General features: G+C 39.8%; 2 protein-coding genes across 5 annotated transcripts in view; one reads left to right on the top strand and one right to left on the bottom strand.

The window, feature by feature from the left end:
- Positions 1-23442, bottom strand: part of RALGPS1 (Ral GEF with PH domain and SH3 binding motif 1) — a 360828-nt gene that overhangs the window by 173810 nt on the left and 163576 nt on the right. The gene's annotated exons all lie outside the window — the stretch shown is intronic.
- Positions 9866-23442, top strand: part of ANGPTL2 (angiopoietin like 2) — a 39957-nt gene continuing 26380 nt past the window's right edge. Inside the window, exon 1 of the mRNA XM_032788075.2 lies at positions 9866-10360. The gene's annotated coding sequence lies outside the window, so the exon portion shown is untranslated. The remainder of the gene's footprint in view (positions 10361-23442) is intronic.

Below are 23442 nucleotides of genomic sequence, written 5' to 3'. Positions count from 1 at the left end.
CCGGTCCTTCTCTGTATTGGCAATACCTCCCAGCTTTGTGTCATCCACAAACTTTATTAGCACATTCCCACTTTTTGTGCCAAGGTCAGTAATAAAAAGATTAAATAAGATTGGTCCCAAAACCGATCCTGAGGAACTCCACTAGTAACCTCCTTCCAGCCTGACAGTTCACCTTTCAGTATGACCTGTTGTAGTCTCCCTTTAACCAGTTCCTTATCCACCTTTCAATTTTCATATTGATTCCCATCTTTTCCAATTTAACTAATAATTCCCCATGTGGAACCCTATCAAATGCCTTACTGAAATCGAGGTAAATTAGATCCACTGCATTTTCCTTTGTCTAAAAAAATCTGTTACCTCTCAAAGAAGGAGATCAGGTTGGTTTGGCACGATCTACCTTTTGTAAAACCATGTTGTATTTTGTCCCAATTACCATTGACCTCAATGTCCTTAACTACTTTCTCCTTCAAAATTTTTTCCAAGACCTTGCATACTACAGATGTCAAACTAACAGGCCTGTAGTTACCCGGATCACTTTTTTTCCCTTCTTAAAAATAGGAACTATGTTAGCAATTCTCCAGTCATACGGTACAACCCCTGAGTTTACAGATTCATTAAAATTCTTGCTAATGGGCTTGCAATTTCATGTGCCAGTTCCTTTAATATTCTTGGATGAAGATTATCTGGGCCCCTGATTTAGTCCCATTAAGCTGTTCGAGTTTGGCTTCTACCTCGGATGTGGTAATATCTACCTCCATATCCTCATTCCCATTTGTCATCCTACCATTATCCTAAGCTCTCATTAGCCTCATTAAAGACTGAGGCAAAGTATTTGTTTAGATATTGGGCCATGCCTAGATTATCCTTAACCTCCACTCCATCCTCAGTGTTTAGCGGTCCCACTTCTTTCTTTGTTTTCTTCTTATTTATATGGCTATAGAACCTTTTACTATTGTTTTAATTCCTTTGCAAGGTCCAACTCTACATGGCTTTTGGCCTTTCTCACTTTATCCCTACATGTTCTGACCTCAATAAGGTAGCTTTCCTGCTGATCACTCCCATCTTCCATTCTTGTAGGCTTTCTGCTTTTTCTTAATCACCTCTCTGAGATGCTTGCTCATCCAGCTTGGTCTACAACTCCTGCCTATGATTTTTTTCCCCTTTCTTGGGATGCAGGCTTCTGATAGTTTCTGCAACTTTGACTTGAAGTAATTCCAGGCCTCCTCTGCCTTTAGATCCACAAGTTCTTCAGTCCAATCCACTTCCCTAACTAATTTCCTTAATTTTAAAGTTAGCCCTTTTGAAATCAAAAACCCTAGTCACAGATCTATTTTTGTTTATCCTTCCATTAGTTTGAACTGAATTAGCTCATGATCGCTCGAACCAAGGTTGTCCCCTACAACCATTTCTTCTATGAGGTCCTCACTCACTCACAAAACCAAATCTAAAATGGCATCCCTTCTTGTTGGTTCAGCAACTACTTGGTGAAGGAATCCATCAGCTATCGCATCCAGGAAAATCTGAGCCCTATTATTATTACTAACACTTGTCCTCCAGACTATATCTGGGAAGTTAAAGTCTCCCATGATCACACAATTCCCATTAGTATTTACTCCATTAAAAACATTAAAGAAGTCTCTCTCCATTCCAAATCAGATCCCGATGGTCTATTGCACATCTCAAGCATTATCCCAGGGAAGGCTCTAGTAGCTTTCTTCCCCGATGTGATTTTTGCCCAGACGGACGCTGTCTTATCCATTCCATCACTTCTTACCTCTTTACAATTTACCTCATCGATATACAATGCTACTCCACCACCTTTGCCTTTATTTCTGTTTTTTCCTAAGCAGCACATACCCTTCAATACTTGTACTCCAGTCATGACAACTATTCCACCATGTTTCTGTTATCCCTATAATATCTGTTTTCACTTCCTGCACCAGTAACTCTAGTTCCTCCATTTTGTTACCTAGCCTCCTCGCACTGGTGCACGAACGTCTTAATTTTTGCTGTTTGGCTTTGTTCACATCCTTTACTTGATTAGACACAGACATTCTACCACCAATATCCCCTTTTAGACTGGTATCTACACTACCTTTCCTCCTTATGTCCATACTCCTACCTCTGTCTGTATCTTTTCTTACTTTGTTTTCTTCCCTCTCCATGTTAAAATCGGGCATGGAGATTACCTGGACAACACCCAACCATCTCCCCCAATTTCCTAGTTTAAAGCTCTCTTAATCAGTTGTGCCAGGCTACATTCTAGAAGTCTATTTCCCTCCCTACTCAGGTGAAGTCCATCCCGAGAGAACAGTCCTCTGTCCATGAATGCTTCCCAGTGGCCATACATCCCAAAGCCCTCCTTATAGCACCACTGCCTGAGCCATCTGTTGATCGTCATAATCTTGTCACACTTTTGTTGCCCTTCTCTAGGAACAGGCAGAATCCCTCTGAAGATCACCTGAGCCTCAATTTCTTTAAGCATCTTCCCCAGCCTGACATAGTCTCCCTTGATATGTCCCAGTGAGAATCTAGCCGTATCATTTGTTCCCACATGAAGGACAATCAGTGGATTCTTTCCCGCTCCTGTTAGGATCCTCTTCAGCCTCAGGTCCACGTCCTGTATCTTACCACCTGGCAGACAGCACACCCTTCTGTTCTCTGGATCAGCTCTGTCTATTCTTCTCAGTAAGGAATCCCCAGTCATGTAGACCTGCCTTTTCCTGGTGACTGTGCGATTCTCCAGTCTATCCCCTATTTCCTCTGGCTGCAAGTCCTCTCGATTCCTATTCTCCCTTGCAATCTTCTGCAATCCATCCCGTATCCTCCTGGGGCTCATATTTGGTATTGATATCTCCATGTATGAACTGGAATTGCTACTCTGTGGAAAATATTACCATTCCAAATTGGAACGAAAAGGCAGAAATGTGAAATTTTCCACAGAAAAGAAATTTTTGAAAAATTCCATTTCAAAAGTGATTTTTTTTAAAACATTTCCAGCTATGCCCTTGCTCCTCAGTGGGGCAGCCAAGCACTCAGGCAGTAAGCCAACCCACCCACTAGGCAGCCATGGAGGTTGAGAACCAGGCAGTCCATCTGTCCACCCGCCTGCCAGGTGGTCAGCAAGGGAGCTGGGCATCAGGGTCCAAGCTGGAAATTAGGTAAGCGAGTCTGCTCAGTTTCCATCAGAAGTTTTGATGGAATTGACATGTTCCTGTTGAATGGGTCAATTCCATCAAGTGAGCACTTTCTGATGGAAATCTGTTCTGTCAGAAATTTTTCAATTAGCTGTAGTCCCCTGTGCCCATGATTACTATTTGAATGCACTTTGGTGATCCTTCAGACCCTAAAATGTGGCTCCTTTTGATATGGGGAACCTGTCAATGTTTTTAAGTGAAATTGCACAGTAATAAAGTACAATGACAACGGCTGAAATGTAAGGTGCTTTCTGTAACATCCTCCTGCAAGGAACAAAAGGCCACATCTGTTGAAGGAGTAAGAATGAGTTCCTGGGACAATTACTGCATTACCAGCAAATCATACTTTTTAGTGTGTTGACCATTAGGCTAAAGGGCCTATTGTCAAGTGAACCAAACCCCTAGCAAGCTTTCAGAATAAATTTGAAATAATAATGTTAAGCTGTAAAAAGTGACAAAGAGTCCTGTGGCACCTTATAGACTAACAGACATATGAGCATAAGCTTTCGTGGGTGAATACCCACTTCGTCAGACACAATGTTAAGCCATGTAATCTTTATTAAGAGTGGAAAATTTAGTTTAGTGAGAGAGGAAAGTTTAGTTGCTTCATGTTTAGCATGAAATCCTATTTATCAGAACAAGCGTTCTAACTGCTTTAGTTTGGAAAGTCTGAATATTACAGTATGTGCTTGCAAATTTGCAAATGTATCAGACAAAAGGGGGTAAGCATAATTGTCATGTGTGAAAAAAGTGAAGTTACAGATTGTCAGCGAACTATAAAAAATAGTTTGTTTGAGTTACTGCTTGAACCAGACAAGACTGGGATCAGCAGTAAACTTTAGTTTCATAAGGATCAAGTATTGTTATGTGCCATGGTTAGCCTTGTTATGTGCTATTCTTAAATAATAAAGTCAACTCTATTAATAAAAGGACATCAAACTTGACTACTCCTGTCTTACTATTTATTATTACTGGCTAAGACCAGCTCTCTAATCAACTTTATATATAAAGGTAACAAGTGTGCTCTTTTCAACACAGGATGCATTAGTTTTCTATAAATAAGGAAATTTCATAATTATCACTAAAACTGTTAATTAAATTAAAGGGTAGTTACTTAATGAACAGAAATGCATCTTTTCTATTAAATTCAAAACTTATCTCTTATTTTCCGTTTGATAAATCTAGTTTAAAGTATTCTAATATGGATTTCCTTAATTCCCGCAAGCAGATGAGAGATCTTGTAACAATCTGTCTCAAAAATTAACTAAGAACATAGAAACAACTTGCATATGTATGACCTTTTAAAATGGCCTGCTCAGACAGCTAGGATACTAAATAGTGAAAGGAAGTAAAGGAATAGCCCAGTTTGCTAATTGTTGATTTTTAATTGAGATTAAGTCAGCACTGAAAGCATTTTTAAAAATTAGTTTCACTTTTAATTTGTAATATTTCTGTGAAGTCTTTTAGCATTGGACAGATGCACCTTGAAACTTTTATTAATAACCTAACCGAAGTCTATTTTAAAATATAATTTATAGCAGTGGCTCCCAAAGTGAGGTCCCCCAGGCTCTTAGGGACCCATCAGGGGTTATGCATGGGTCTGTCCAGCAAGCAAGGCCTGAATGTGCTAGAATGACATTCTGGCACCTTTGACACATGGAGGATGCCATTTTGTCCTCAAAATGGTGTCCTCCGCACACTTTGATCTATCACGTACACTGTGTGCGATGTTATGCTGGCAGGCACGTTCTCACACTGGCAGGGGCATTCTGGTAGTGCCAGAAATGAAAGGGATCTGGGATAATTAGGCAGATGCCAAAGGGGTTTTTGGCAGAAAAAAAGTTTGTGAACCACTGATCCACAGCAAATGACCATGAGTACACACTACACATAGAAAAGTAATGGCAGATTTTGTAGCATGTAATCTTCAATTGGGAAGAAATCTTTAATAATGAATAGTGAACATGTAAGAAATGTGGGATACCAAGCAGCACTATTTGCAGGTGAACAGGTAAAAAAAAAATTGGGATTCGGCCAAATTATATTAATATATTTCCTTAAACAGTATTAGATAACTGGAGAGCTTGCTTGAGTTTGGACAATTTGATTTCTGTCTTCACCTGGAAATGTCATGGCAAACTGAAGGCATGGGGTGAGGAAGGTGGTAGAACTAGAAGTGTTCAGACACCCCTCATTACTTTGATCAAGATAGTCTTTTTAGTTATTATTTATGTCTGTCCATAGTAGTACAAATTCTCTCTTTTTTGCCTGCACACTGAGCTGAAGAGAAATAAAATAGACGTTGGCTAAGTAAAAACCCAGAAATAATCAAGGGACTGCTGTGCAAATTGCCCGAGTTAAAAGATACATCAACATTTGTATTGTGAAAAGTGCACTAAAAAGGAAAGACACTCAGGGCTTGGCTACACTTGCAAGTTGCAGTGCTGGCGAGGGGGTTACAGCGCTGCAACTTAGCAGGTGTCTACACTTAAAAGCTCAGCCAGCGCTGCAACTCCCTGTTTGCAGCGCTGGCTGTAACCTGGTCTGCTCCGGTTGTAGCGAGACCAGCGCTGGTGATGCAGCGCTGGTCATTCAGGATGTGGCACTTCACCAAGGCGTTTATTGGCCTCCGGTATAGGACTTATCCCAGCATCCCCTTCAGCCCTCTGGTCACCGCTTTAGGGGCATCCACCTTGCCCTGGGCTCAGGTGATCCGTCTTTAAATGCCCGGGATTTTTTTAAAAATCCTTCTCATGTTGCTCAGCGAGCTGGATTGGAGTGCAATCAATCAATCATATCAGCACAGTCCTCACGCCCAAACGTTCCCCAGATGGAGCACTGCCGAGCTGCAGGGATCTAATACAGTGTGGGGAGAAGAGACAGTTCCAGTTCGAGAAAACCTGTCGATCACTGAGATTATATATCTACGTGGCCAGCGATCACAGTCAATGCAAGACAGTGGTCATGCCGAGGTGCGTTCAGTTGGGTTAAGGTGAAAGAACTGAGAAGTGCTCAGCAAAGCCCGTGATGGAACGCTTCTGGTATGCTGCCCCCATACTGCCGGTTTTACAAGGAGTGGATTGCGTACGGATGTAACCCCACTGCCACTCCTAGTGATCATATCGGACAGTTCACAGCCTGGAACCAGGGTGAAGGGGACATCAGAGGTGATTGTTCCTGCAGACTGCAGCCAGGGAGCTGTTTTCTACCCAGGTAGAAGGCACGCCAGTCGCTGGGTGCTTACTATTGAGGAGGATCAGAGGGTCTGTTCAGGTAAGAAGCTTTTTTAACAGAGTGCATGTTTGGGCAGGAGGGGGGCTTGCCTGATGTGGATAGCCCATTGATTTCTGATCTGATCACGTCTGGTAATCTGCTCTGTTCTCTCAATAGTTTCAGCCAGAGGCGTGTGCATGCGCGTTCAACAGTTTATGGAGAGGAACTGATGTTCTCCTGTCCCAGCAGAGCTACACGTCGCGCCTATTGTTGCTGTGAGGGGTGGGGGGAATTCATGGCTTACAACGGGGATAGCTGCGTAGGGACAGGGGGAATCCACATGCTGTAGATGGGTCTCCCGCTATCTCGCAGGTGACCTGCGCAGCCTGAGTATCTGGAGTTTTACATCTCTAGTTCGAAAATGCAAGGAGATATGTTTAAGTGCTATTTCCTGCACCTTGTACTTTGCATTAACCCCATGGCTTCAACAGAGGAGGGAAAGGCAGCCTATTGACCCCCACCTGCCCTGTGAGCGCAGGTGTGCAAGATGCTCTTTTCTCTGATTCTCCTGCACTCTGATCTATTGCATAACCCATTGGTAAAGGCAGCTGGAACCCCACAATGCCTGTGAGCCGCGTTGTGCAGATGCATTTCTTCTGATTTCTGCACTCTGATCTTTTGGCATAACCCCATGAATGTAACAGGATTTTTTCCAGCTACCTGATCTTTGCTTTTCCATAAACCAATGGCTTTCCTGTTTCAATCGTTCCACAACCTTCCTTCCCAGGTTGCTGTTGCATGTGTTATTTTCCCATGTAGCCGAACATCAGACCCCTTATTTTCCCCATGTTGAATTCAAATGGCTTTTTAACTCACCTATTCGATGTAATTTCAATTGTCAAGTGCGTGTCCAGATTGTGGATATGTTCACACTGTCTTGTGAATGATGTTACATATACTCTTAAAACAAGCTTCCTCTGTCTTAACATTTATCTCTGTTTATTTTTTAGTCGTCCTTCAGTCTCTGGAGCACAGACGTCTTGAAAGGCTTAATAGAAACTTAGAAAGCTTAGGAATCAAAGGGACTGCTTGTTGAAAGCGTCATGATTGTATCCGCGAACAGGAAAACGTATTACGCACTTGGCTGGGGAAAACGTGCATTAGAAGGATCAGGCAGCAAAGAGCAAGATTCGGCTGTAAAGCCTCATGGAATGCCACACAGCCTCATGCGTCATGGTGACATTGCAGCGACCACTCCGTGGATGCCTAGCCCATCCAAAAGTCACACCTATTGTGTCCACTGTTTTCCTCAAACACCTTTCCAGCATCTAGGTGCTACCCAATCTGCCCCAACACCAATACTGTTCACTCACAGCCCTGATACTGCGACCTTTACAATGTCATCAACCCCCCTTCACATGCAGTATTTTATCTCAAGTGCAGCTGGCAGTGCATAGCCCTCAGGAAGAACTATTCAAACTCTTGTGAGGTAATTGCTCCTCCCGTTATCACCATTCCTGTTTTATGTATGTATTTTTTTTAAAGGATTTTCTTGTCTTTTTAACAGTTTTTTTATGTACAGAAGTTTTAACAATTACTTGTAGCACAAGTGAAATAGGAATCTGCAATATTGCAACCACTGCAGTATGCTGTGGCACTGCACTAATGCAGTGGACAGGCACAACATTACTGATTTGCTTCTTCAGCCTTATCAAGTGCTCCTAGGCCTCCCTGTATCTTTTGAGCAACTGTTGCTGGCTCTCTAGTCGCCTGCTCTCTGGCTGTGCAAATTCTAGGCCTCCAGGCGTTGAAACCTCTGGAGCCCCATTCGTCCGGAAGGTTTCACCCTTCCCTTCACAAATTTTTTGGAGAATACAGACAGCGGTTCATTCTCGCTGGGATGCTGCTTTCCCCACGTGTAGCTTTCCCGTACGACTTCTCCATCCCCCTTCAAACGTCAAAGAGCACACTCCACAGTCATTCTGCACCGGCTCAGCCTGTAGTTGAACGTCGGTCTTGCTCATGTCAAGCTTCCTGTATACGGTTTCATGAGCCAAGGCATTACGGGTAAGCGGGGTCTCAAGGATCACAATGGGCATTTCGACGTCCCAGTGTGATCTTACGGTCTGGGAAAAAAGTCCCTGCCTGCAGCTCTCTGAACAGGCCACTGTTCCGAAAGATGCATGCATCATGACCTTTCAGGCATCTGTGTAAATGGTCAGTGGAAACGCCAGCGATGTGATCCACAAGCGCCTTGAGAGACCATGAGAAATACCCCTTCCGATTAATGTACTCGGATGCCGGATGAGGTGGGGTGTGCCAGAATGGAATATGCGGTCCCATCTATTGCCCCTCCACAGTTTAGGGATCATATTGGGCAAATGTCACTTTGGAGCATAAAGGAAGTAGAATCATACTGCCAGAACGGGAGTGCTCGCATCATTCATCAGCACATCCCTAACAGCTCGGCTCCATTTTCTTACTTGAAATCACGTGGCAGCAACTCACAATGAGCACCAAACGCTGAAGAAGCGAATGCCCATGGGTCGTTGGAACAGGACGCGAGAATGACCGCCACCCTTCCATCCCCTTCCACAACCCCAGCAGAAATTCGGAACTAGTGCTCTGTGGGAATAGTGCCCAATGCCCCACTCACAACAGCAGATGAGCGTTGCAAGTTGGACACACTGTCCGCGACCGGTTCGCTGTCAGTGTGGACACACTGCAGCGCTGGCCGTACACAGCTGTACGACCACAGCTGTAACTGCCAGCGCTGCAAAACTAAGTGTAGACAAAGCCTCAGTTCCCCTACAAGACAGTTTGCAGCTGAATCCTGCATAGACAGATATTCTAACATCTTGTCTGAATAAAAATAAATCAATAAATCATGCTTCTTAAACACACAGTAGACTCCAGAATGTGTCTCTGAACCCAGGAATCACAGCTTTGAATTTTATAGATAGATAACTCATTTTTAGATTAATATTAGCAGTTAATCAGTAATGCCAAAAATCTAAGGAGTCTAATTTCTACCTGTTTTTAAAGTACTATGAACAAATGGTTCACAATAATTCAGACAACTTTACTAACATATACTAATATCACAAAATGCTACAGAAAAATGTAGCTAAAATAAACACATTACATAATCCCAAGAGTACAAGCCTGGCCTTTCCCGAACAAAACCCTTTACAAAGTATTGATATCTTCATAAGTAACTGGAAGTTTTTCAACTCAGCTGCCCAGAGGAAATTGTTGCTAATGTGCCCTGCCAAAGCCCAGGGAGGCAGCCTCCTGCACGCCAGATTACTTTGGACTGCTGTGAGCTGTGACATCACTTTAATAAAGTTTAGTTTCAGCCAGACCTCTGCTGTTTGTGGTTAGGGGGAGGCCCTGAACGTGTCTATTGCTGGTGGATCCCTTGTACTTGTGGGAGGGGGAAAAAGGCTTATCCAACCAGAACTTGTCTACTTGCTGCATGCTCAATAGGTTTTTTTTTAACTCCAGCATGTAAATCCACCACAAAGGAGCTGAAGTTCAAATAAGGCTGCTTTAGTCTTACATGAAATGATAGATTCAAAACTTCGGAATTGAAATGCCTGAGTTCTCTTCTTTCATCAAAAGAAAGTTTCTACTGCAGCCTATTGTTCCTCCATGCCTATAGCATGAGGATGTGCATCTTAGATTCAGCAACTGAGCTGTCTTTTTTTCAATCCAGGAAAAGCATTTAAACAATAAGAAAAACAAGATTATCAGAGCCTTAGAGTATTAACTTTTCTAATTATAGTATCAAATGTATAAAACTATTCAGTGGCAGAGACTAGCTAGCTTTGACTGCAGACATACTTCTGATACAGAGATGTCAGTTCCCATGGATAAGCTGTTCAGTTAATCTTTGATAAAAAGCACGTTAAAGACTGAAGAAAGAAGCCAAAGGCAAAGGAAACACGGTAAGAATGTTACAGTACAGCTGGTTTACATTTAAAATATACAGATGTTTTCACATGTATGAAATAATTTCCAGTGCAAAGAGACTGAGTTATAAAGCTAGTATTTTAGTAGCAGCTTTGTTTTGTTGTGCAAGTTACTACAATCTCTCTGATGTAAATTTAGTTATGAACTGTGTAATGCCTATTAAATAAGCAAACAAATAAAACTATTACAAAAAGTACTGTTGCATCCATAAAATATGTAACTAAAGTTGAATTTTGTAAATTCGTACTCTAAAACAAAAATATGTTTGGTAAAAATGATTTAGTGACATTTTACAGTGTCAGAGAATCAAAGACTTCTTGCTGAGCAATTAATCTTCATGTTCTTTAAAAGTTATTTTCTTCTTACTTTATTCTGTACATAGTTGGAGGTTTTGTGCCTTCGTCTCATACTGACTGTACATGTGTGCAAAGAATTGTATGCTTTTCAGCAAAACTTTTCATGACAAAAAGCTCTACATTTCTTGCATGTCTGCTCTTTGAAAGAGCTATTGCATTAAAAACCAGGAAGCCTGCCTTCAATCTCTTCTACATTAAATCAGATTAACCAGATATGAAAGTTCCTGTAAATCCCTACAGGTTTTATAAAATATCCTGTTGTTTGGAAGTTTATGTGAACCCTTTACTTTAAAAACAAATAAGTATTTAGATGCATCTTTTAAAAAGCACAGCATTTGTCAGCTTTACTGGTTAAATACAATCTTTTGAACAAGCAAAATAAAAGTAAATATTATTGAAATTTTGTGTTACAGGGCTACCGCATACTAACAACACACTGAAAGACTAAGCACTAGCTGTTTATACTTTTTTCAAGAGTGATTGGGTTATGTGAAAATAAAGTGAGGCCACTGTTAAGGGAAGTAACAGCAAATGCAGTGCTTGCTTTCAGTAACTACATTCCAAATCCATGATAGCTAGATTTACTTAAGCACAAAGAACAACCCACTAAATGGATTCTGCCTGCTAAATTCTTGATGATCCAGAAAGAAAAGCTGTACTTCTTGCAATTAAAAGAGCTACTTTCTTTTGCTGGAAACTGTACAAAAGAAAGACAGAAGGCACAGGAAATGTAATCCTTTGACATTTCTTACAGCAATTGGTACCATTTCAAAACAAAAGTTCTCTAAGAACTAATTAAGATTCCCTCACTCTGCCGTATTTCATTAGTCCATCCATTCACTCAACCAAAAAAAGTTGTTCAGAGTTTTAAGAATGAAGCAGCGTTTTGGGATTGGGTATTACCCACAATTTGAACTAAGCAGAACAAACTGAAAATAAAGAGTATTGCAATGAATCTGTTTGAAGTAGTTCATTTCATTTCAGCCAGTAGTTTAGTGTTCTACTTCTGGGAATCCAGTAACTAATGGCAAAGAATTCAAAATACCCTTACCCACTAGGAATTCCTGAAATCAGAGTTAAACAAATTTTCAGCTTTTAAGCACATCACCTTTCCTATATCTAAAGTAAATGCTGTACCTGTCATTTTTTGCCCTTGGACTCTATTGGTTTACTTTAAACTTTAAGTAAAAACGTAGAGCTAGTCCCTGAATTGCAAAACATACATACTGTTGTACAGTATTTGCACTGTAAGGTTTAATTTCCTGTTACAAAACAAGTAGTAAACTAATCCAGAAAAAATTCTAGTAATTTTTTTTCTTTAACACATAGCAATCTCCTTTCTCCACAAACAAGAAACAAAGTACATTAGTTTACTTGACAAAAAAATACAAATCAATTAATGTCTTTCCACTCTTGGAAACCACAGAAAAATCTTTCTAGCTCTGACTGAGCTAAAGGACAAGAGTTTGTTAACACAATGCCCATAATTCTATAATAGAATGACTGGAAAATGGGGCCTGTAAAGTGTATGTTTTTTTTTAAGGATTTTGAGAGAAGAAGTGGGGACTAAGGAAGAAAAAAAGACAGCTTCAGAAAATTCTCATCATATTAGTGTTGTGAAATCCAGATCAAATTACTGACTGGTGTTTTGAAAATGCCTGCTAGCTGCAAATTCTCCTACAATCACTGACTACCAAATGATTACTGAAGTAGGAGTTAAGACTATTTTTCTTAAGTAAATATTTTCTTCAAAAATATTTTAAATTTCTATTTGCCTTTTAATTCAAATTAATGTACAGAATCTATCACAATCTGGTGTATGAATACATGTACATATATTCATATTTGTTTTAAATGGTCACTTATTTTTTCAGGAAACTACCATATGATCCAACAGTAGACCTTTTATGAATTTGACTTCATTTGTAGTAGAAGTTGCACAAAGGGCTTCATAATACAGTTTTTTAACACTGGAGTCATCCTAGGAAAACAGCTCACCCAAATCTAACAATTACCAGTAACTCTACTACAATAAATGTAACCTACACAAAATTATTGGTTCAACTGTTGACTAGGATTTAGTTCCAGATTACTTTAATATGTGCTAAAAAACTAATCCATTGGTATCTATCCGGTGTTACATTTGTTTTTCTTTTGAAGCAAAAAGCTATAGAGATGCAGTTCCAGAATGTTATGTGTTGTTCAATAAGAGCACATCTCATTCAGTCACATTAGTAAATTATATGCACTCAACTAAGAGATGAAGCAAAAAATACCTTTGCATTTCAGGCCACTGAACCACATTTAAGGATGGGCTCTTGCCTCCTCCTCGCCGCCACTTGATTAAATTTAATTTGTAAGTTAGTAGAACAAAGACATGACATTTATTTCATAAAGCCAGTTATACAAATGTAGGGTGCGGCATAGGAAATAAAAGCAAAGTGACTGAACAATGAAAATTTGCAGCTGACTTGTTAATGCGATAATGTACTACATTTAGCAAAACAAAATAAGGGTCCAGCCACTTATACTAGAAATCCTACCTTATTCCATCTGACAGATCAGGGCTCTTGTTCACATTCGAAGAGTTTTGCACTTTGGGAAGATCTCCCTTTTCTACTGAGGATTACCAATACTCCAACCTGAAGTGTATCTGAAAACCTGCCCCGCTCAATTCCCTAATCCCAACTTGCATAGGTGCTGAAACTCGGGGTGATGCGGCATCCCCTGGCTTGAAGTAGTTTCCATCTTATACAGGGTTTACTTTACAGTTTGGTTCAATGGCTCTCAGCATCCTCACTGCACAAACTGTTCGAGCACCACTGCCAACTTGCAAATAAATTTTTTATTATTATAATCTTTCGTTGAGAACAACTCTGCTGGAACATCAATTTCTGGAATTTCAGTTCCCAGCTCCTGACATCACATAGTTAATTAGTGAAGCTGTACAATTACAGCACTGCAAATCGTCACTAAAAGTCAGTGGAAAGCTCGTGTAAAATCTTGCCTTAAACATGGAAAATTGTTGTCTCTGAAAAGCAGCCTCACATGGTAGATACAGTAACATGTATCACTTACACATAAACTGGGTTTATGCAGTTCAGTGCATGAGGCTTTCATACCAACTGTCCTCTAGCTTAATAACAATACACAATATATAGGAGAACGAGAGTAGCAGAAAGTAAGTCAACTAGTCCTAGCTCCTGAAATTATTCAAGATTCCCTTTTCAGAAGAGTATCACATACAAGTGAAGACACGGTATGAATTGTGTCTTTTGATATGAAATCTACAGCTGACTAATTTCATGCAGTATTGCCTTAGAGTTTTCCAGACAATAATTATATCTGTTGATATTATTTCGCTTTTGTATTTCTCCAGAGTTTTGTAGCATAAATGCCATTTTGTTTTGACTCTCAAAATGTTTCCCAACTACCATACACTTAAAATAATTAGCAATTCTTACTCCCAATAAAAAGCATAATGGAAGTCAAAGTTTAGCCACAATTCACCTTTCCTATGGTCTAAGCTGTTTTCCAAGATGATGAAATTTAAACTGTGGTAGGGTTACCGATGCCATAAAAATGTCTCATGAAATACCAATTCCCCATCCCATAGTAGAGACTTTTTGTTGCAGAAATTCTTTAGGATTACAGACATTATACATACAGTAAAAATAATAAATCTTGCCTTATATAACATCTTTCTTCTTGAAAATGCATTACAAATATTAACTAATTAATGCTAGTAGCTAAGAAGTGCTCCATTTACACAGTGCAATCTGCAGTATTTTGGGTTTATTTGGTGGAGTTTTCTTAGAATCTGAATGATGCTTTACAGAACACACAATGAGTTGCTAGAAGTCATTTTTCAGCTAATGGAGTTTCAAACCCTCATATTCATGTGCGCAAAAAAAAAAATCTTTCAAATGTAATAACCATTAGAAAATCTAAAAGAGGTAATCTAATACAACCATATGTATGTATTTTTCATAAAAATGAGGAATTAACTTTTGTATAGTCCTACAGTTATTCATAAAACAGAAATTTTCAGCCTCATTCTTATGAGGTCATGACAACACATGAAGTGAAATACCTATTTAGTTTAAGATGGTGAAATACTCAAGTCTTGTGGAAATCTCATTTGTGAGTTTTAAACACATTTATAATAATTAACAATATTTTGATTAAGCAAGAACATTCCTAAAGACTTCAAATGCCTTACAGTACAATATGGAAAAGCAATTCCAAAAGTTGCTTTTTTCTTAACTTGTGACTAACAAAGCCAAAGAAAATAATTATTTGCTTTTCCTTTTCAGGGACTGGAAAAATACCGAATATCTTTTTCTGAAAGTTTATTTCCCCTTCACTCTGATGATAGGAATGTCCTCTAATTGTGTCTGGAGGGACACAATATATTGACAGAGCAAATATACACCAATCAGGACACAGAGTGCAGTTCAAATAGAGATGGGTGAATCCTGGATAAATGTGCTCACAAACATATTTATCAAATCCTATTCATGATTCAAGCCAACCACATTTATGTCTTTTTTGTGGTTTTTCATGACCACTCAGAGTTGGTTTATGTGAGTACATATGTTTGCAGAGGAGCTTTTATCTGTGTAAGTGTGGATATTTGGTATGACCTAGTGTGTTTGTGAGCATTTACGGGAATTCACAGCAAAACTGTTGGCACACCCACATTTATGTAAACTGGCTTGTGTGTTTTTGGTTTGAGGCATTTAGGAGACAAGGAGAGACTAGGAAAACATTTTAAAGTCACTGGCTTTCTCAAGCAAAATAATTGCACTTTGAGGAGCCCTGGGGAAAGAGAAAGGAAGATAATGTGTGAAGAGAGATGTTCGAGAAGCAGAAGAGTCCCTAGCTTGGAGACACTTTGTTTTTATAACGGGGCTAGATTACAGGCAGCATCTGTAGGGTGGCCAGATACTGAAGTGGGAGTTTCACATCTGGTTACAAACATGGTCCTGCTCAAATAAGTTCTGGCCACTGTGACAGAGAACAGCTACTGACTGACAGGAGGGTGCCAATAGGGAGAAATAAGGGGTCATCCGAGAGCAGCATCCCTGTTAAGGAGAAATAGAGGCAATGGCTATAGGAATTATTTAGTATAAATGTGACAAAAGGAAACTGAATGCAAAGTCTGCTAGACACCCAATAGATGTGACATATCTTTCTCTCTCTGTGAGGAATGAAACTGGACACCATTAAATTAGGCTCAAATAAAGATTAGGAGTGGATGAGTCATTACACAAACTAAAAACTATTTCCCCATGTTAATTTTCCCCTACTGTTACTCACACCTTCTTGACAACTGTTTGAAATGAGCCATCCTGATTATCACTACAAAATTTTTTTTCCCTCATGCTGATAATAGCCCACCTTAATCAATCAGTCTCATTAGAGTTGGTATGGCAACACCCATTTTTTCATGTTCTCTGTATGTATATATATTATATAATCTTCCTACTGTATTTTCCACTGCATGCATCTGATGAAATGAGCTTTAGACCACAAAAGCTTATGCTCAAATAAATTTGTTAATCTTTAAGGTGCCAAAAGTACTCCTTGTTCTTTTTGCTGATACAGACTAACACGGCTACCACTCTAAAGAGTGGGAGCCTTCTAAATAAACAAATATAATGCTATCTTGTACAAAAGAGGACAGAAAACTATTTAATGTGGCTTAAACTTCTCTAGGTCTGTGTATATGATTTATTTTGCTCCACTTTCCCCCCCAAGTACACCATCCTCTCCTTGAGGGATTCAATGAGCAAACAATTTGTACAGGCAGGCATGTTTATAAAATTCAAGTCATCCAATCAGAGAACAGAAACAATGTCATGTGACTTAGGTGACCACTTGCACAAAAGTACCCAACACCCAGTAATCAGTGTTCATTCTGCCGATAAGCCATTTTTTATAATTTGTTCATATACATTTTTCATTGAACAAGGACAAATATCAATATAGAAAAAGTAATGTTTTTTTCAAGAACAGACTCTGGAGCAAGGAGAGCATTTCAACAGGGACTTCTTGTTTGTGTTAATATTTGTATATCGAATGGAATAATCAACCACAATGCACATATTGCATCACATTCTCCTATAAAGAAGCAATTTATTAAACTAAGTTAAAAGCAAAGACATGGGTGTGACTGTTCTCAAGGTAGCCAGGACTGAGAGTCACCTTGTTATCCTCCTGTCTCTAGTGAGGAGGAGTCTGGCCTGTGGTCGCTGGGGTTTAGCTCCTTAATACTACCAACCTATCAGCCACTAAACCACTCTCCTTCGCACTATGCAGTCTTTGCCTGGTAGGTCCCCTTGAAACATTCCCCTGTGATATTCAGCCCTTGACACCGGCTACTGAGAAATTCCAGATCCTTTGCTCCCAAAGGAACAGTGTACCCCAGTGCTACCTTAAATCAGTGTTCCTGCATAGTGCACAGAACTTACGATTATTTATAATAAAACAAAAGGAGATTTCTTTAAGAAAGAATAGAGGTTCCACTCAAAATGAGAGAGAGTGATGGAAACAAGTGGTTACAACTAGGGCTGTCAAGCGATTAAAAAAATTAATTGCAATTAATCTTGATTAATTGCACTGTTAAACAATAATAGAATATCATTTAAATACTTTTATATGTTTTCTAAATTTTCAAATATATTGATTTCAATTACAACACAGAATACAAAATGTACAGTGCTCATTTTATATATTTTTGATTACAAATATTTGCACTGTAAAAAACACAAAAATAGTATTTTTCAATTCACCTAATACAAGTACTGTAGTGCAGTTTCTTTATCATGGAAGTGGAACTTACAAATGTAGAATCATGTGCAAAAAATAACTGCATTCAAAAATAAAACAATGTAAAACTTTAGAGCCAAATGTAAACAAACTTGTTTGTCTGAGAGATTGGCTAAACAAGAAATATGACTAAATGGATTTATAGGCTCTAAAGTTTTACATTGTTTTATTTTTGAATTTTTTTTGTACATAACTGTACATCTAAGTTCCACTTCCATGATAAAGAGATTACATTACAGTACTTGTATGAGGTGAACTGAAAAATACTATTTGTTTTTCATTTTTACAGTGCAGATATGTCTAATAAATAATATAAAGTGAGCAGCGTACACTTTGGATTCGGTGTTGTAACTGAAATTAATATAACATAAGAATGGCCCTACTAGGTCAGACCAAAGGTCTGTCTAGCCCAGTACCCTGTCTTTCCACAGTGGTCAGTGCCAGATGCCCCATAGGGAATGAACAGAGCAGGGTATCAAGTGATCCATCCCGTCGCTCATTCCAGCTTCTGGCAAACAGAGGCTAGGGACACCATTCCTGTCCATCCTAACTAATAGCCATTGATGGACCCTTTCCTCCATGAATTTATCTAGTTCTTTTTTGAACCCTGTTATGGTCTTGGCTTTCACAACATCCTCTGGCAAGAAATTCCACAGGTGACTGTGCATTGTGTGAAGAAATACTTCCTTTTATTTGTTTTAAACCTGATGCCTATTAATTTCATTTGGTGATCCCTAGTTCCTGTGTTATGAGAAGCAGTAAACAACACTTCCTTATCTACTTTCTCTACACTAGTCATGATTTTATAGACCTCAATCGTATCTGCCCTTAGTTGTCTCTTTTCCAAGCTGAAAAGTCCTAGTTTTATTAATCTTTCCTCATATGGAAGCCGTTCCATACCCCTAATCATTTTTGATGCCCTTTTCTGAACCTTTTCCAATTCCAATATATCTTTTCTGAGATGGGACAACCACATCTGCACACTGTATTCAAGATGTGGGTGTACCATGGATTTATATAAAGGCAATATGATCTGTCTTATCTATCCCTTAATGATGCCCAGCATTCTGTTTGCTTTTTTGACTGCCACTGCACACTGAGTGGATGTTTTCAGTGAACTATCCACAATGACTCCAAGATTGCTTTATTGAGTGGTAACAGCTAATTTAGACCCCATCAGTTTATATGTATAATTGGGATTATGTTTTCTAATGTGCATTACTTTGCATTTATCAACATTAAATTTCATCTACCATTTTGTTGCCCAGTCATCCATGTAGAAAAACATCCAAAAATATTTAATACATTTCTGTTGGTATTCTATTGTTTAATAGTTTGATTAAAACTGTGATTAATTGTGATTATTTTAATTGTGAATACTTTTTTGAGTTAATCACGTGAGTTAACTGTGATTGACAGCCCTAGTTACAACACAAAACAAAATTATAAAATGTAAACTAGTGACTACAATTCATAATTACCTTTCCTGCTTAATAAGTAGGTTCCCAATCCCCGCGCAAAATTCAGTCTGTTGCAGAGCTTGCTGGTTTCCCACAAACCAGGATCCAATCTTTCATGAAACACCCTTGCTCAACAGTGTATTTTCTCAGTGAATGGACGCTGAGTGCCTGTCTTCACCATGTCATATACTGAATTTATATTTTATCTTTATTTGCATACAGGCAGTTGTCTATTATAATGTTCCTTTCTGCCTTCAATTGGTTTGGATTGTTTGCGCTTGTCTGATGATTTTCTATTGACTATTCTGGGGTAAGGCGAAGGGGAGACAATTTAGCCAGTGATGTAATGCAAGGCTCATCAGGGAAAGGTCGTAACTCCCCCCTGCATGAATGTGCCATTGCCGAGACATGATTCCCTGGTGGCTAACCTTTACTCCAAGACTATAAAGCATAGTTTTCAACATAGTTACATGATTCCTTAAATATTATCCACACACATCTCTCAGTGATTATGAGTACTGATAAGTTACAAGCTTTCAGTAGAGAACTCATGCGACCCTTCATGGAGAAATACTATGAAAATGGCGTATTAGCCATAGTGAGTTTGTCCGACCTGAGACAGGAGTTGCTTGTAAAAAACAGGGAAGCCTTTGCCTGTTGGTACCAATGGGCCTCCATGTCACAATGGGATATGAGAGGAGGAAAAGATTCAGCACAGTCTAGTCTAAACTCTGAGGGGGAAAAAAAGAGTTTCTTTCCATGGGTCTTAATAAACAGGATTTTAAGAGAAAAGGTCTGCAATTCAAATACTGAAATCAAAGCCATTTTACATCTACTGTGCTGTAGACATTTACAAGAATGGTTTAATCTGTGTGGAAATATAAGCTCTAGAAACCTGCCAGGGTCATCAAGTGTTACCTGCTGTGCAAATGCTGGTTATGAAAGTTAAAGCTATCTGGGGTAATTTTAATTTATGTTCTTTATTTTTCCAGAGTTTTCAAATGACTCTGCTTTAAAGAATACATGGAACATGTTTGTAACAGCCAGTTCCTTGCACTTTTGGATATGCTGAACCCCAAACTTGTTATCTGACAAATTCTCAAGATTCTTGCCAAACTCCATAAGGCACAATCCCTTTCCACTTACAAAATGAAAATGAATTTCATTCCAGTTATACTAAAATTTGAGACACATAGGGCATAAACAATTTTCAAAAAGATCCATAAAAATCATTGCTGATATAGTTTTCTTGTATCATTTACTGAAACATACTAACAAAGCCTCACTACAATTCTCTTTGTAATCAAGTAACATAATACTATCAATGACTTTCAATTATATTTTTACTCAGAGCATGTGAATATCTATAAAAATGATCTACACAGGCACATTCATTATTAGCATGATGCTCTGTAAAAATTTTATGTTAGAGAGTTGCCATTTAATTTCGTTTTACTAGAGTATTCCCTGCTTAGAATGGCAAGACCTTGCTATACAAACGTACAGACTCCATTCTCTCATCTGCTTTCCTCATAACAAGGCCACAAAAGCAAAGAGCAAGCAGTTTCCCGAAGAAATAATACTAATTCCATTAACAGCAGTGCAGTAAGGTTTTTCCCCATCTTCTTGCCCTCTCCTTCAGGCTAATATGTTCTTAGGAGGTGTATCTACACTGAATTTTTCAACAACTTTATTACAGCTGATCAAGAATCAGTGCAAGTTCCACTAGTAGAACTCCCAGGGTGGAGGGACAGGCATATACAGAGCACAGGCCTTCTTACTATCGTGTTATCTAAATATGCTCTGAGCAAATCTAGCTGTCACAGTGGCAAAAGTTCCAGTTTCCACAGATTATGAGCTCCTCAGAGTAAGGACTGACCTTCCTGAACATTTGGAAAGCATGTGACAGGTATTACCATAAATACAAAAAAGCTGTTAACAGAACATGAAGGTTGCAAAGTCAAAAACGCAATAATTAGGAAATGCTAGAATTAAGGTTGCCCATGACCACTAATTTTGCTCAATTTGAGCCATCTAGAGCCTGAGTTTTCATAGTGTTTAGCATTTTATAGCACTTGGATATGTTTAACGCACAGCTCCCATTGGCTTAAGTTGCAGCTTTGAGTGTTCAACCCCAGAGTCTCAAGTTGGGTACCCAGAAAATGGGGAACACACAATTAGTGGCCACAAATGAAAATGTGTACGTTATCTGTTGAGCATCACACAGAAAGTCTATGGCAGAAGCAGGGATAGAATCCAATTCTCTTGCGCAGCCCTCAACTAACTTAACCACGAGACTATCCTCTTTTCTTCCTTCCTCACTCACTAAACACCTTCCAACTTCTGCAACAAATGAGGAAGGGTCCCAGAGACTTTAGTAAAGCTTTTGATACTGTCTCACATGACCTTCTCATAAACAAACTAGGGAAATGCAACCCAGATGAAGCTACTATAAGGTGGTACAAAACTGGTTGGAAAACCATTCCCAGAGAGTAGTTATCAGTGGTTCACCATCATGCTGGAAGGGCATAATGAGCGGGGTCCGCAGGGATCGGTTCTAGGTCCGCTTCTGTTCAATATCTTCATCGATGATTTAGATAATGGCAGAGAGAGTACACTTATAAAAAATTTGCGGATGATACCAAGCTGGGAGGGGTTGCAAGTGCCCTGGAGAATAGAATTATAATTCAGAATGATCTGGATAAACTGGAGAAATGGTAAAAGCATCCGACGAAGTGGGTATTCACCCACGAAAGCTCATGCTCCAATATGTCTGTTAGTCTATAAGTTGCCACAGGACTCTTTGCTGCTTTTACAGATCCAGACTAACACGGTTACCCCTCTGATACTGGAGAAATGGTGTGAAATAAATAGGATGAAACTCAATAAGGACAAATGCAAAGCACTCCATTTAGGAAGGAAGAATCGGTTGCACATGTACAAAATGGGAAATGATTACCTAGGAAGGAGTACTGCGGAAAGGGATCTGAGGGTCATAGTGGACCACAAGCTAAATATGGTCCAACAGTGTAACAATGTTGCAAAAAAAGCAATCATCATCCTGGGATGTATTAGTAGGAGTGTTGTAAGGAAGGGAAGAGAAGTAATTCTTCTGCTCTACTCTGCGCTGATTAGGCCTCAACTGGAGTATTGTGTCCCGTTCTGGGCGCCACATTTCAGGAAAGATGTGGACAAATTAGAGAGAAACTCCAGCGAAGAGCAACAACGATTAAAGGTCTAGAAAATATGACCTATGAGGGAAGACTGAAAACATTGGGCTTGTTTAATCTGGAAAAGAGAAGACAGAGGAGACATAACAGTTTTCAAGTATATAAAAGGTTGTTACAAGGAGGAGGGAGAAAAATTGCTCTCCTTAACCTCTGAGGATAGGACAACAAGCAATGGGCTTAAATTGCAGCAAGGAAAGTTTAGGTTGGACATTAGGAAAAACTTCCTGTCAGGATGGTTATACACTGGAATAAATTGCCTAGGGAAGTTGTGAAATCTCCATTATTGAAGACTTTTAAGAGCAGGTTAGACAAACAACTGTCAGGAATGGTCTAGATCAGTGCTCTTCACTATTTTTGAAGTTTGGGCCACTTTGGCAAAAAACCTTCAATGTGAGAGCCACATGGGGTTGGGCTGAGGGGTTCAGAGTGTGGGAGATGACCCAGGGTAGGGGTGCAGGGGTGAGGCTCTAGGGTGGAGCTGGGGATGAGGGGTTTGGGTGCGGAAGGGGGCTCAGAGCTGGGAAGCGGGGGTGAGGCCAGGGATGAGGCGTTCAAGGTGCAGGAGGAGGCTCAAGGTTGGGGCAGAAGGTTGGTGTGTGTGTGTGTGGGGGGGGGATGCATGGGTGGGTGGGCTCTGGGAACTTAGGGAGCCGCACTTAGGGCCGATGGGAGCACCCACTGGCTCGCAGGCCTTGCAATAAAGAACACTGGTTTAGATAATACTTAGTCCTGCCATCAGTGCAGGGGATCAGACTAGATGATCTCTCAAGGTCCCGTCCAGTCCTTTGACTCTATGGCAAGAGCCTCATTAACTACACCAACCAGATCCTTTCCCAGAGCATAGCCATTTCCTAACTTTGGAGTGCTTGGGCTGGTCTACACTGGGGGGAAGCGGGGCGTCAATATAAGATACGCAACTTCAGCTACAAGAATAGCGAAGCTGAAGTCGACGTATCTTATTTCAACTTACCTCCCATCCTCACGTCTCGGGATTGACGGCCGTGGCTCCCCCATCTACTCTGCTTCTGCCTCTCACCCTGGTGGAGTTCCGGAGTTGACGGGGAGCACAGCAGGGATCAATTTATCGCAGCTAGTTGAGACGAGATAAATCGATCCCTGATAGATCGATTGCTCCCCGCCGATGCGGCGGGTAGAGTGGACATATCCCTTCACTGTG

This window comes from Chelonoidis abingdonii, chromosome 24 (genome assembly GCF_003597395.2).
Source record: "Chelonoidis abingdonii isolate Lonesome George chromosome 24, CheloAbing_2.0, whole genome shotgun sequence".
Classification (NCBI taxonomy): Eukaryota; Metazoa; Chordata; order Testudines; family Testudinidae; genus Chelonoidis; species Chelonoidis abingdonii.
Note: the sequence above shows the minus strand (reverse complement) of the source record. Positions and strands in the feature narration are given on the sequence as shown.